Source organism: Amblyomma mixtum, chromosome 3 (genome assembly GCF_055824585.1).
Source record: "Amblyomma mixtum isolate Tamu chromosome 3, ASM5582458v1, whole genome shotgun sequence".
Lineage (NCBI taxonomy): Eukaryota > Metazoa > Arthropoda > Arachnida > Ixodida > Ixodidae > Amblyomma > Amblyomma mixtum.
Genome location: NC_143014.1, coordinates 64,697,542 through 64,710,875, shown reverse-complemented (window position 1 = coordinate 64,710,875; position 13,334 = coordinate 64,697,542). Strand labels below are relative to the sequence as shown.

The 13,334-nt window shown below is 53.5% G+C and overlaps 1 protein-coding gene across 1 annotated transcript in view; it reads left to right on the top strand.

Annotated features, from left to right (window-relative positions):
- Positions 1 to 762: 762 nt before the first annotated feature.
- LOC149350456 (twisted gastrulation protein homolog 1-A-like) overlaps positions 763 to 13,334 on the top strand; it is a 38,485-nt gene continuing 25,913 nt past the window's right edge. Inside the window, exon 1 of the mRNA XM_089579489.1 lies at positions 763 to 896. The gene's annotated coding sequence lies outside the window, so the exon portion shown is untranslated. The remainder of the gene's footprint in view (positions 897 to 13,334) is intronic.

Below are 13,334 nucleotides of genomic sequence, written 5' to 3'. Positions count from 1 at the left end.
TTTAACAAAGAATGTGCTATTAACTACCTCTCCTTCGCGCAGTTCGCTATGCTCGGAATGTGGCCGCGGTCGACTTGCGGGCACCAGGTCACTTAACAGCTCGTGATCATTATCCGGCGTCAAACGAGCCATCACCAAACGCTCCCATTCTCACTTGCTGATTAGCACAGAATTCTCCTGACATGCAATTTTCTGCGAACATTTGAAGGAAACGGGCATCTACGTGGGTTTTGGGCTAGCGTTTACTCGCAGCTTTTTTTCATAACGTAATGACCAATAACCATCAGTCGCATTACCTAGCACAGGTGCGACTTCACGCACCATGCCCTATTTTTTACACTTGGGCAACATTCTCTTGTGCCGCACAAGAAAAAAAAAATGAAACGAAGAGACGTTCACAAAAACCCGCAATAAGTAATTACAAAAATAGCGTATGGATCCCAAACGCTGTCGGCACAAAGTGTTTCGGTCTTGAGGCTGGCATCGCGACTGAGGCGCGACACAGGAAGCCCAACCTCTGCGTGTACGATCAGTGACAGAAAGACGGCGGTAGCAGAGACGCGCAGCAAGCGCGGCGCGTAACCTGTTGCACCAACGCGAGGTGTCCCGGCCGCAGTGCCGGGTCCCGGGCGCGGCGTCAGCGGCGGCGGCAGCGCCCGCTAGCCCCGCCCGGCGGCCGCGCGGGCAGCCCCCGGGGCGCCGCCGCCGCCAATGGAAGCGGCGGCCGCCGGACGGAAAGGGAGCGCCGGACCCTTCCGAGAACGAGCCTGACGGGAAGAGGCCCGACCGACGCGCCAGTCGCTCGCGGAGCCGCGGCAGCAGTGTGCCATTGTCTCTCCCGGAGGGGCTGCTGCTGCCATGAGGGCCGCCAGCCTGCGCTGCACCAGCACCGCCAGGTGAGTCCCTCGCGTGCGGCGGACGCAGACATGCCTCTGGCTGCCGGCCAGCTCGTGCTGTGGCTGTTGTAGCCAGGCATGTCGGCGCGCGCGGCCAAGTGTTGCGCTGTCTGATGGATCGCGTGTTTTCGCCGGGCTTCGAAGCAGGCCGCGGCAGGTGTGCGCAGTGGGTTTGCTGTTCAGCGTGTGTGCACGGATACACTGTGAGCGGACGCGGTGCACTGTTACGTTGCCCAGTGATTGCACCTTTCTGCCTGCAGGATGTGTACTTTGCTTGCAGTCTTCGAGTGTCTATCGGCACATGTTGGGTCTTGTACAGCCGTGGCTTTCACACGCACTGTCGTAGGCCAGGTATCGAAGCACGGCTTCAGTTAGCGCTACTCGATTGTTGCTTGCGGCTGTATTCTTCAAGCTTAGTGCAGTCGTCGTTTACGCTCTGAAAGACGCGAGCAGAATGGTCAATACAAAGAGACCAGCGTAAGCAAGATGCATGAAATACATAGCGGATGTTAATGATCTTGAAATCGGCGCGCATTCCTGTTCACTATACCTGCGTACGTTTTGTGCATCGATGTGGCTGAAAAGACTTAGCGACGATGCCGCATTCGCGCAGCACAGTACTACGCGCGCGCTCGGCTCTCGGCCGTGTCTGCCGGCTCCCCCGTCACACCGGACGCGTGCCACGAACCGCTCTCTCTCTGGCGAGCGCCGTTCAGCGGCTCTGTCATCGCCTTGTTCTCACCGCGTCGTGGAAACGTAGCAATTAAATTTACCCCTTCTTCGGGCGCCGCCGCTGGGCGGGAACCTTGCGCGCATTGATGATAGTAATTACTGGAATCACACGTTAATTGCGGTCTTCCTGACGCCCCTGAATAGCGGGAAAAGTGTTTATCGGCGCTCGCTGATCCGCCCGCAATTAGTCCGGCCGCTCCTCTGACCCGCTCGCCCGGTGTCTCGGGTGAGGCCGCACACTTAGGGCCAGGCCGGGGCCACCGGGGTCGCTGTGCGTGCCCAAAATAGCCACCATGTTTCTTCCCTTTTACCTGCTCTCTTCCGAAGGTTGCTTTCTCGAGCCATAACCACGTCTCATGGGCCGCCACTCGCTCGGACTCCGGAAAGGAGATGAGCCGCCAAATTGCGCCTTCGGGGAGGGTTTAGAGAACTCTTTTACGTGCGCGTCGGGTTGCAGCTGCTCTGTGAAAGCGCCTGGTGTTCGGACTTCGCTGCCTTTTGCCCAGCAGTGTGGACGAACTTGTGCAACCAGCGCTGTTGACTTCCGACGTTGTAAGAAGAACGTGAAATCTGCGCATTGTATCGCGTGTTTTGCTCCTTGTGGCGTTCCACAGTTCGCCGTGTTCCGCCGGAAACGCTATTAGCGGAATCTCAGTCACGTTTTTCTTAACGCCGCCGCCAGTCGTGCGTTCAAAGAAAGTAGTGTTTCCTCCTTTCGCATCCTGCTGTTACCTCTAATTTTGTTTTTCTTTGATGTTGTCTGGCTTTATTCGTCCGAAAAAAAAAAAAACTAAATTCGACCGATGGCAGATATCCCCAAGGACGTCATATTTCCTTTGTATCTTCATCAGCTTTTTTTTCTGAACAATTCCTCGCCAAGGATGTGAGCTTTTCCTCGAAGGCTGTGGCGCCTTCTGCGAAAATACGTACCACGGTGTACGGCTATGTTTTGAAATGCACTCACGATGTTTTTGTAAGTGCCACCGCCTCTATATTTTTTTTCTTTTTTGACGAACGCCTTCGTTGTGCTCCCTGCGGTGTTGTGAAACTGCTAAACCTTTAACTGTTTGCTTCGACGTTGCTATTCGGCGGTGCATGTCTCCGCGTCATTCGTTATTCACCTCATTTTCGCAGTCGCGCGACTTTACACGGCTGCGCACACAGGTGTACCTGCGCGAGGAATGTGGCATTTACACCTAGAGAGTTGAATGCGACGAATACCACAGGGCATAGCAGGCTCGCGATGTGTTTATCGCCTTGAGTACTTTACTCATGACGTCTTGTTACCTGTCGTCAGCAAGTTTTTTTGTTTTGTTTTTTACTGCTTTCTTGCACGTTTTCTCGTGTGGCTGATGTGTGCATGTTCTTTTACGTGTTTGTCTTTTCATTGATGCACGCTGATGATGTCACAGATTCTGCAAGAGTGGTCTATAGTGCGTGAAGTTTCTTTTCCATTGGAGAAAGTGCTCGAAGTAGGCGGCAATAAACCAGCCCTGTACTGGCAAAGCAAAACAGCTACACAGAAATTAGGCAAGCATGCAGGGAAAACACGCACACAGAAACAGCGGGTGTCCTTTGTGCGCGTTTCTTTGTACGCCTGTCTGCGGTTGCGTTGCAGCAGCCTTTTGCGCTCCCTTTGTGCAACTCGTATTCCCTGGCTAACTGTCTGAGACAATAGTCTTTGTTTGGGTAGCATTGCTAAGTGGTTACAATTTCAGTTGAAGTATTTTTTCGGGTAAGATCAATTTTACAGCAGCTCAAGGCTGAGCTCTGACAGTGTTGTGCTGAAGTGGTGTGCCGTCAAGACTCAAGCTTGCAGGTCACTGAACTGTGGGCGTGATTACTTCAGGACGAACGCAGGTTCAGCACCCTCATTTTCACACCGAACTGACACACCATCTTTGCTTTCGTCGTAGTATTACCGTACCCTTTCAGCGATACTCACGCATGCTATAGGTATGCGTATGTCTGTGACAATGCACAGTGCTCACTTGTAACCTCGTCCCAACACAGCCCGTGATTTCCCGAGAATTTCCTCGCTTGTTCTTTCTTAATCAACTCGCACTTGTTTGTATTTACTGGTGAGGCTCGTCTGTGTGTGCGGTGTCTGCGAAGCTGCATACGCAAACGTGTGTAGTCAATGTTTGCGAAACTGCGATGCCGGGCGCAGCCGCGGAAACCACGCGTGACTGAAGTGGGGCAGTCAGAAGCAGCGCTGATAGATGATGCACGCGCATGACGGCGGTTACGCACCGTCTTCGGGCGAGTGACGCATCTTTCGACACGCGGCGGCGTAACACGTGGCCGCCCCTCGCGCTGCGGGCATGCTGCGGGCCGCATCTTTCACGTGTCTCGTTGCCGCTTTCGTTTATGAGCTCATATGCGTGGCGCCTGACGACTAGTAATTAGCGGAGTGGCGGTCGGGTGCTCGCTGTAGCGGATATGCTTGAAAACAGCGTAAGCGTGCAGCTCTTGCGCACGCTTTGCAGTTTACAGCCGACGAAATCGCCGCTCACGGCGAGCTCCGAGACCTATTTTGGTGCGCATTTGTGGCTGGGTGCGCGCCGGCATCACGGCGGGTTTGTTTACGCCGTCAGCGCAGTTGGGTACAGCGCGTTGTTGCCACGTGCGCCAGCTCCCCGTGCATGGTGGCGACGGCCCGGAATGCCGGGCGCCGCCCTCGGCAAGCGTCGTCGCAACCGATGGCCGCGTTCGCGGAGCCCGCACGTGGTGGTGGCCGGGCACCTGACGCTGCTGCCCGTCCCGGCGGGAGCGCGACCGGTCGTCGCGGCCGAGTGGTGCGCCAATTAGTGGCTGCCCCGGCGGCGGGATCGCGCCAGCCGCGTCTTCGCCTGGGCTCGTGCGCAATTACCAAGTTCCTCTTTAGCCGCGACTCTTGTTACGAAACCAAGTGTCTGAAACGAGCGCTTGCGAAACGGCTCTCGTTGGCTGCGACAGGCGAGACAACAAACCATGCGCCTTTCAATTGTGCCCCCCTCCTCCCGTGTGTGTGCGTGTCGCGTCCGACGTTGGATATATCACGCAGAGGCCACTCACAAAGGAATGCACAAATAAGGCACTCGCGACGGCAGGAAAAAAGAAAGAGCAACTCGGAACGGGAGAATGTTGAAACGGGAAGATTTTGTTCGCCGGCTATCTTCGAAAGATTAGTTGCACGAGAGGCGCCCCGCTGGTTCGTAGCGTAACAGCCAGACGGGCGCTTCATTCTCCTATTTCTCCTAACGTCTTCGCAGTCTCCCATAGTGGATTGGTCCTTGCTGGCGTGTCCTTAGCGCGAAAAGAAAGTGCGGCTTCCTCGAAGGGTGGCGGAAATTCTGCTTGCCGGAGTTCATTGTCGCTGGCCGCAACGTTATTGGCGGAAAGCTGCGCTTGCAACTCCGTAGCCACTTCGCGACTTAATGTTGCGCAATGCAGCCGAGATTTTTTAATTCAACAGTGTTTAGCTTCAGGAATTAGATATACTTGCGCATGCGTATCAATATTAAGCCCCAAATGATGGGAATAAAAAAAAAAAATGTCAGGATGCGGTGCAGTCTATTCGCTGATACGTTCATAAGCACTGACGTAATCGTCGTTGTCAGAAATTTCCTACCTGCCTGAAAATTGTATTTGCTCTAACCTGTCTGGTGTAGTTGGTTACGCAGGCGACTAGACACTAGATATATTTGCAATCTTGACTGTCACCGCCTACGTGAATTCAGTAGTTTTGCCAGACACTGCGCTTTTTATGTTCGATGGGTGCAGTAGTTTAGAAAAAAAAAAACAAAAACAAGTGAATCGTGCCATCTTACACTGAGAAGCGTATTAAATCATGTTCTCTACTGGCAAAGTAAGCCACGAAAAAAATAAATAAAACAATAACTTACACAGCGAAGCGTATATGCGGGAGAGCGGAAAGGCGAAAAGGGGTGCTGGTAGATTTAGAGAAAAATAATGTGTGCACGCTGCCGTCGCTGAAGCAGCTCGTGTAGCAGGTCCCTTCGAAATGGCCCCTGGTCGCCTGGGTCTTCTCGCTGCTGTTCGCACTTACCTGCTTAGGTTTGGTGTATTGGGGTTTAAAGTCCCAAAGCGACTCAGGCTATGAGGGACGCCGTAGTGAAGGGCTCCGGAAATTTCGACCACCTAGGGTTCCATAACCTGCACTGACATCACACAGTACACGGGCCTCTAGAATTTCGCCTTCATCCAAATTCGGCCGCCGCGGCTGGGATCGAACTCGCGTCTTTCGGGTCAGCAGCCGAGCGCCGTAACCACCGAGCCACCGCGGCGGGGCACTTGCTTAGGTTTGCTGCGGCGTTGGGTGGCGCATAAGCGGGAGACTTTGACGAAATTTAATAGAAGCTTTGTGGACGTTCTTACAGTTCAGGAGGAGGACTGAAAAGTGGATCGAACCCCCTTCAGGAAGCCTGTTCAGGAAGCTGCTGGTGACGGTGTTCTCGCATTTGTTGAAAAGCCGCTTTTTTTTTTTTTTTCTTTAGCAGAGTGCATTTCTCTTGTTAAGTTTGCACGCTTGGCTGCCTTTTATTCCACCTTTACAGAGCACGGTGGGAAAAATTACCGCAGACACTTTGGAAATTCTAAAGTGTGCTTGGATAGCCGCCGCGGTGGCTCAGTGGCTATGGTGCTCGGCTGCTGACCCGAAAGACGCGGGTTCGAACCCGGCCGCGGCGGCTGGAATTTCTTTGGAGGAGAAATTCTAGAGGCCCGTGTACTGTGCGATGTCAGTGCACGTTAAAGAACCCCAGGTGGTCGAAATTTCCGGAGCCCTCCACTACGGCGTCTCTCATAGCCTTAGTCGCTTTGGGACGTTAAACCCCATAAACCAAACCTAAAGTGTGCTTGGGGAAAGCCTTGTGGTCAACCCACTGCCGCTTCCCGAATCGCTTGGCGCGTGGCGGGCTTCCCGCATGTGCTGTTTTTATTGTCTTTCGCGACTGCGGTCGCTTTGTTTATTGTAGTGTTTTAGAGCGCAGCTCTTTGGCGCCCGTTTCGCGGCGTAGCCGTTGCTCGTTCGGCGTTCGTTGGCGTTGGCAATGTTTTACACTCCGATCATTTTAAGGAAAGGAAGTGCGCATAACTGGCTCCCTGGGTCAGTGGACGCCTGAATCGCGCTGTTGTATTGTTGTTGCGACCGCAAGAGCCGTTGCCTAGTAACCGTTGCGGTGGACACCCGAACCGCACCGTACAGGAAGTGGGAGTGATAGAAGAAAGACAAAGAGGGGCCGTAATGAAATTACGCAGTAACTCTCTCGCATATCTCGGTGGACACCCGTCATCCGTTTGTAGAGGAAGGGGGGAAATGGGAGTGAAAGAAGAAGCAGAAAGAGTGGCCGTAATTAAGAAAATGAATTTGAGGAAAGGAAATTAAGGAGGAGGTTGCGCCCCTGCACGGAGGAGAGGCCACAGTTGGCACGATTCTAGCGCACGGACGGACACCGCGAGCACGAGCCATTAAAGGCCTTCGCCTTAATATTTAGTCGCTGACCAAGTCAAGATGAATCCAGTCTGCACACAGTCATTACGCTACAGACTGCGCTTTTAAATTTCAACCACTCGCCTTGTCACCCTCGTTGCGATCGAGAAACCCGTACGGGTTCCGAAGCCAGTGATGTTCCATGCCGTAACCGAAAATTTCCTTAATTAGGCCCAGAAATACTTGTTTTGTGTCACTTTTTTTTTTCTGAAAAAGTTTGTTAGTCCAGCAATTTGGAAAAAAAACCCAGAAAATTTTGGTTCTTGAAATTCCCCGAAAAAAAAAAAACGTGAATATTCCATTTCGCCTAAAATTCTTTGAAAAACGGAAAATTTCCTGAATGGAACATTACTGTCCTAAACGTTGTTCATCTTAACTTGGTCAGTGACTGTAAATATTTTTTTTTCATTTTCCGCTTCTGATGCCTGACTAGATGAATTTTCGTCGTGTTGTTGAGCACTGTGGGTTTGTTTAAGCTCGTCCCAGGTTGTCGCAGTGCGATGAGAGGCAAAGGGTAGATGGGTAGCGCGCTTTTGAGCCGCCAGCTATCATTGTGGCGGGAATTTTCAGTGCAGGCTTTGGCAGCACATTCAGGAACTCCGAGTAAGATAACAACTGCAACTAACATCCACCCGGGCAAATACGTGCGGCTACGAATCAAGGGTACGCAGCTTTCTCAGATATTCAGTGCCTGATGCGGAGAAGTAAAACCGAGACGATATGTCGTTGGTACGCTAGCACAAGAACTCCCACTCGCCGATTTCGCAGTCGTCGGTTTGTTGTCCGGTCCGCGTAAGCTGATGATGATGATGAAAACTTTATTTGGAACAAGGGAGTTTCGGACACGTCGGTCCTTGGGCCCCCGCACGGCCCCACTGCACTCAAGCAAACTGCCCATCGTGGCAAGTTGCAGTTAAATTATTGATAGGTCTCGAGAGGTTGCTCGGGAAGAGCAACCTGGGTCGCACAAGCCCCACCGGTGACTGTGTTTGAAACAAAGCCACCTGCCAGTGCAGTGGCGCATCGCCTAACCACTGCGCCGGTAGTGGTTTATGAGGACTCGCCGCGATCTAACAATGTGACGCAATCTGCGTAGTTGCGTACTTAGAACTGGAATAGAATTAGAATAGATGGGAGCGTGAAAGAAAATGGACTCAGAATTTGAATAGAATCAGAACTGAAATGAATTGGCGAGTGAAAGAAGAATGCTATCGCATTTCCTCCGCGTCAATCCTATTGATCGCCGCCATTTTTTTGTGTGTAATTACATTAGCAGCGTTAAATGCGATGGCATAGTGTCCAATGGGAGGGTACTTTGCTGCACAGAAACCGGTACGCGGGCTACACGGATCGAAAAAAAAAAAAAGGCTAAGTATGTACGACGCACGTGTTCTCACGAGGCAGCGCAGAATCCACTCTTTTTTTTTTTTTCTTCGGCGAGGTCCAACTTGCTCCTTGGTGTCTGTGGTGTTGGGAGTAAGATGAGAAACATGCCTGTCGAGGAGCACCACATCGCCCCTGCCGGCGGTGCTCACCAAGTCCAACACTTTCGTCATCCTTGTCTAAACAAGGCGTTCCTGCGCGCGGGCAGGGGTTTATTTGCGGAGGATGGCGTGCCTGTTGGTGCATTGTGCATCTGCGCACTTCCGGCATTTGTTCGAGGAGGGGGGGCTCTGTTTATTTCTTCGTGGCTGGCAAGGGGCGCGCGTGATTGCCGCCCTAGTAATCCTATATTGCCGGACGATGCAGCCGCCGGAGCGCCTCAAGTACGCCTTCAAGGGACGGCAGATTGGTTTCATTTTCCAACGTCTGCCCCGTCCGCGCAATCGGAGCCCGTCTGGGCTAAAGGCGAAGGCCGGCGGCGCGCCTCGAGAACCGCGGAGAGGGGCGCGCTGGGCGAGACCTTCGCCTCTAATTTAAGCGCCCCGGTTGTGGCCGCCGGCTCTCGGTGGGCGCCGAAAGCGTTTCCGCCCGGCCGATTCCCCGAAGCACGTGCCGACAGAGCGGCTCACGTGGCCGCCGCGGCCATGTTCGCTCGACCACCCCGGTCGTGCTCCCAGGGTGCCGACATACCCCGCGACGCACGTCACTGCGTCGGGCCACTGTTGTGACCCCCTCCACCCCAGGCACTTTAAACGGCGCCTTGCTCAGTTCAAAGCGCATCACGCTGTTTCACAATGTCCGGAGCATCTGACAGCTCCTTGGCTGCTGTTGCTCGAATAATGGCAGAGACTCATGAGCTCTGCGAACACTCAAGATAGCTGGAAGACATTCGTTTGATGGTGGGCAGCCAAGAAAAAGAAAATGCCCTGCCCGCACCGTCTACGGCACAACGGGCTTAAACAAAGTTGAAATGATTAATGAGGCACGAGGCAATTAAAAAATTTTTATTGCAGAAAAAAAAGTGATCTACTATAAGCTGCCGAGCGAGGGCGAGGCTCGGGGGCGTTTATAGAAACTTATACTTGCAGTTTGATTTTAAAAATCAAAATGCATGTTCAACGATACAAAAAGTAGCAATAATAAAACGAAAATGCTGAGAAAAATTGAAAATGTGCAGACCTTGTCAACGGTTGTGGGCGCTGTAAGATGCAGAAAGCATTTACATAATTTTTGTTGGATATTATACAATAGTTATTCTATAGGCGCAGGAGTATTGGTGAAGTTTGTTCGTTATTACAGAGTTGCGGCTTGATTTCTTTATGCTATAGTTATTGAAGACGGTGAGAAGGTTTCTCTCCTGCGGGTACTGCATAACCCCGCTGGAGACGTAGGCGTAGAGCGTGAAATGCATTTCAGCAGAGCATGCTGCCGGGCTATGTTGTGAAGTCAGCACTAAAATTAGAAGAGGGGAAGCATAAAGGACTGAGAAGACATTAGGCAGCTTTGTGGGCCATTTATTGACCGTGCACTCTAAGCACCGCATGAAAAGGCACGTCGGCCTGCATTACGAGCCATACGCGGCAAGTGCGTGGCACGTGACGTATTATGCGATCATCCTTGCCCTCCATGGCCTCGCTTATACGGTGACACTGGCCGAAATGTCGGCAGCTCGTTAGTGCACCATTGAGTCGTGTTCGTAGCAAAACGTATGGGGATGCTTCCTTTTCGCCACAGGCGGTGCATGGTCGACCGCAAGACGTCGATAGCGGGTTGAGCGACGTCGCGTTTAGTTCACTATTTCATATCAGAGCCAGTGGTCACCTTCTGCTAGGAGTGCCGCTCATAAAATTGGGGCTGTGTTTGTGCGCGCAGGAAGATGAAAAAAAAAAAAAAAATCGGCAGATACACTTAAGACTGCTTACGTGTCAGAATGCGAAAGCATTAAAGTGCAAGGTCATGCTGTGTTGCAGAATGACTATGAGTCATTACTATGACTACGAGGAATGACAATGCATACTTTGTAAAAACTCTGTACACCTTACATTACTTGTAAATTGCTGAGTCATGATACGTTGCAGAATGACTCGGAGTCCTTACTTTCGTATGTCACAGTACGTTACTTTTCATCATTTATGACTATACATGTTCGCTTACATGCGTTGTGACATATCCTAGACCGGCATACTGCGTCATCCGAATTCCGTGCCATAGACGGCGGAGGACGGCTTTTGTGCTAGTGGAAGATATAATTCTTTCGTATTAAGAAAAAAAAAAAAACTTGACATGATGATCATGAAACCCGTTGCGGAAAAGCTGTGATACCAGTTGAATTTGTCCTCGTTGATTACTTTGACGCTTCTACTCTAAGTCGAGGCTTCAAGTACGTGGCAGAATATTTCTGGAGGGTGGAGGTGCGTCTTTAAATTCGACATTTTTTCATTGCGCCGCTGCGTGGGTTGAGGGCTTTGTGTAAGGTGGAGGGTTGGTGGTGGATGCCTCTTCTGGAGAGCGAAGGTGGGCGATGGAGGTGAGTTGAACGGTGTTTGTGGAGGCTTCACACAGACAACGCCGGCAGTTTCGCCAAGTGCCACTGGTACTGCAATGAAATGAAACAAAAGGCGCTGCGATAACGGTCTCCTTTCGGCACGCGCGCTATTGGTGTACTACCCAAAACACTGCATGCAAGAAGTGTTCACTCGTGGCTCGAGCAGCCATTCACTCGAGGAACATGGCCGCGCAGACTCGGAGTCCTGAGCCGAGCAGTGTTTAGCGTCCGCTGGTGCCGTCCGCAAGGTCGACGCATACGGCAGTGCGGCGCGCGAGCGGGGTCGGCCGGAAATGCGGGCCAAAGCGACTCTTGCTTTCGAAAGTCCGCCCTGGCGCGTCAGCCAGCGAGAACAGGAGCGCACGCGCATGTCGGGATGGCGAAACCACCACCACCACCGCTGAGGCATGTTTGCTTTCCCAGCCCCCCGCGAGAACCGCAGGGGGCATAACGGCGGCGGCGTCTGGCGTGCCGACAGCGGGTGCCCCTGTTCGAGCCGCCTGTGGGCGCGCAGCGGGGCTTCGAGGACGAATTCCGCTGGAGCAGGCTCTTCCGCGGCGCTCTCTGCACACAACAAACACTGAACGCGGCGGCGAATGTTGTTGTCGAGGGCGACTTGGCAGTGTCTCAGAATAACTTGTGCCGCGTTTTCGCTGCGACGATTACGCTTTACTGCCGAGCCATGATTACGAATACTTAAAGGATCACGCGCACATGGCCGCGTGGAGCGGGTGTTGTCGGCGTTTCCAGCGGCAGTTCTACTCTGGGCTGAGCCAAGCATTACCCATGCATGTTGCGTATGTGACTATTGGACAAGCGCTGCTTCGACGTACGCGTCGTGATTCGATTAGGGCTTCCGAATCCGACCTCCGTCGGCGACGGTGGTGCCGTCATAAACACGAGATACAGGCGTCGGCCTTGAGACGTCGCGAACACGAGCACCGCGGACAGTCGCGCGTCAGCTCGGTGACAAACATTCCGAGTGTCGAGGAGGCAGCATTGTTTTCGCCGAGTCGCGGGACTGCTCGCGCCTCGACGCGGCCAAACTGCGTCACTCGGCGCGGACCCTAGTTGGGTGCAGCAAACTGGTTGCGCAACGGCGCGCCCGTCCGAGGCGTTTTCCCAGGTCCGCGGTCGGGCCCAGACAGGTGGGGCTCCGGGAGACGCGCCGGCGCTGACGCGAGACAAGCCGTCCGTCACGGGTCCGCGACGACTGCTGCTCGCTGGAGCGTTTGACGCGCGCGCCGGGCCTCAAGGCCCTTCGCCACATTTGCAGCAAGCGAGACAGCGCGCTCAGGTCCCGTAAAGTGCGCAGAATGTGACGCAATCGCTCCAGCGCGAACGCTGCCGCCACAGCTTTGTTGCACGCCGCTGATCGGGCGACACACCGGTGGAAAGAAAAGGTGAAATGGACTCGGGCCGACCGAAGTCGACTTGTTCAGCCACATCGACCGTGTTCTTTTCTCTCGGAATTCTCACGTGAGGACAGAGAAGAGAAAAAGGGAGCCCTCAAAGTGCGAGCCTGCTTCAGTGCTCCTAGCTAGACGTTACAGTCCACGCCGAGCACACCACGAGGAATGTCACGCTAGTCTAGAGTGAAGTTTATCCCGTAGTCCAGGACGTCACTTGGAACATGAGCCCCAGAGCCGCTTTCTGCGGGCCGTATGCCAAAGCTGCCCGGTCGCGTCGGGCGTGCAACTCCAGGGTTGTTGGCTGCCACAATCGGTCGCGTTTCGTCATTACGGTTAACCGTGTCGTATACACGATGGCCTGGCAATGGCGCGCGAACGCGAGTCACGTTACTGCAGAGGCACGATCCGCACGTGACTTTTTCTGCCTCGAGTACAAGCCGCACTTTGCTTTGCCAGCGCACAGCGCGTGTGCGTAGCTAGCCCGTGAACTTCGCACCGGGCGTTTGCACGCCGGTCACCAGCTTACTCAAGAAGGCCTTTCGGATCGAAGTGTTTCGCTGCTCTTGATGGCGACTGTGTCAGTGGTTGCACACGCCGATTCTACTTTCACCGTCCTTCAGTTTAGCTAAGCTGGCTGGGACCAGCCGCCGGATCTCGAGACCCCCCGTGATACGACGCCCTCCTCTTCGTCGTCTTTCAGCGGCGTTGGCAGAACTGCCGCGGTGCGCAGCCGGCGCCCGATATCAGTACGCCATCACCGACGGCTGTTCGCCGAGGGTCGCAGTTTCGACCACGCGCTCCTTGCATGTTTACGTTCTTGCCAGCGCGGAAATGGCGCGTGACGTATCGAGGACATTGATTAGTTGGTCGTG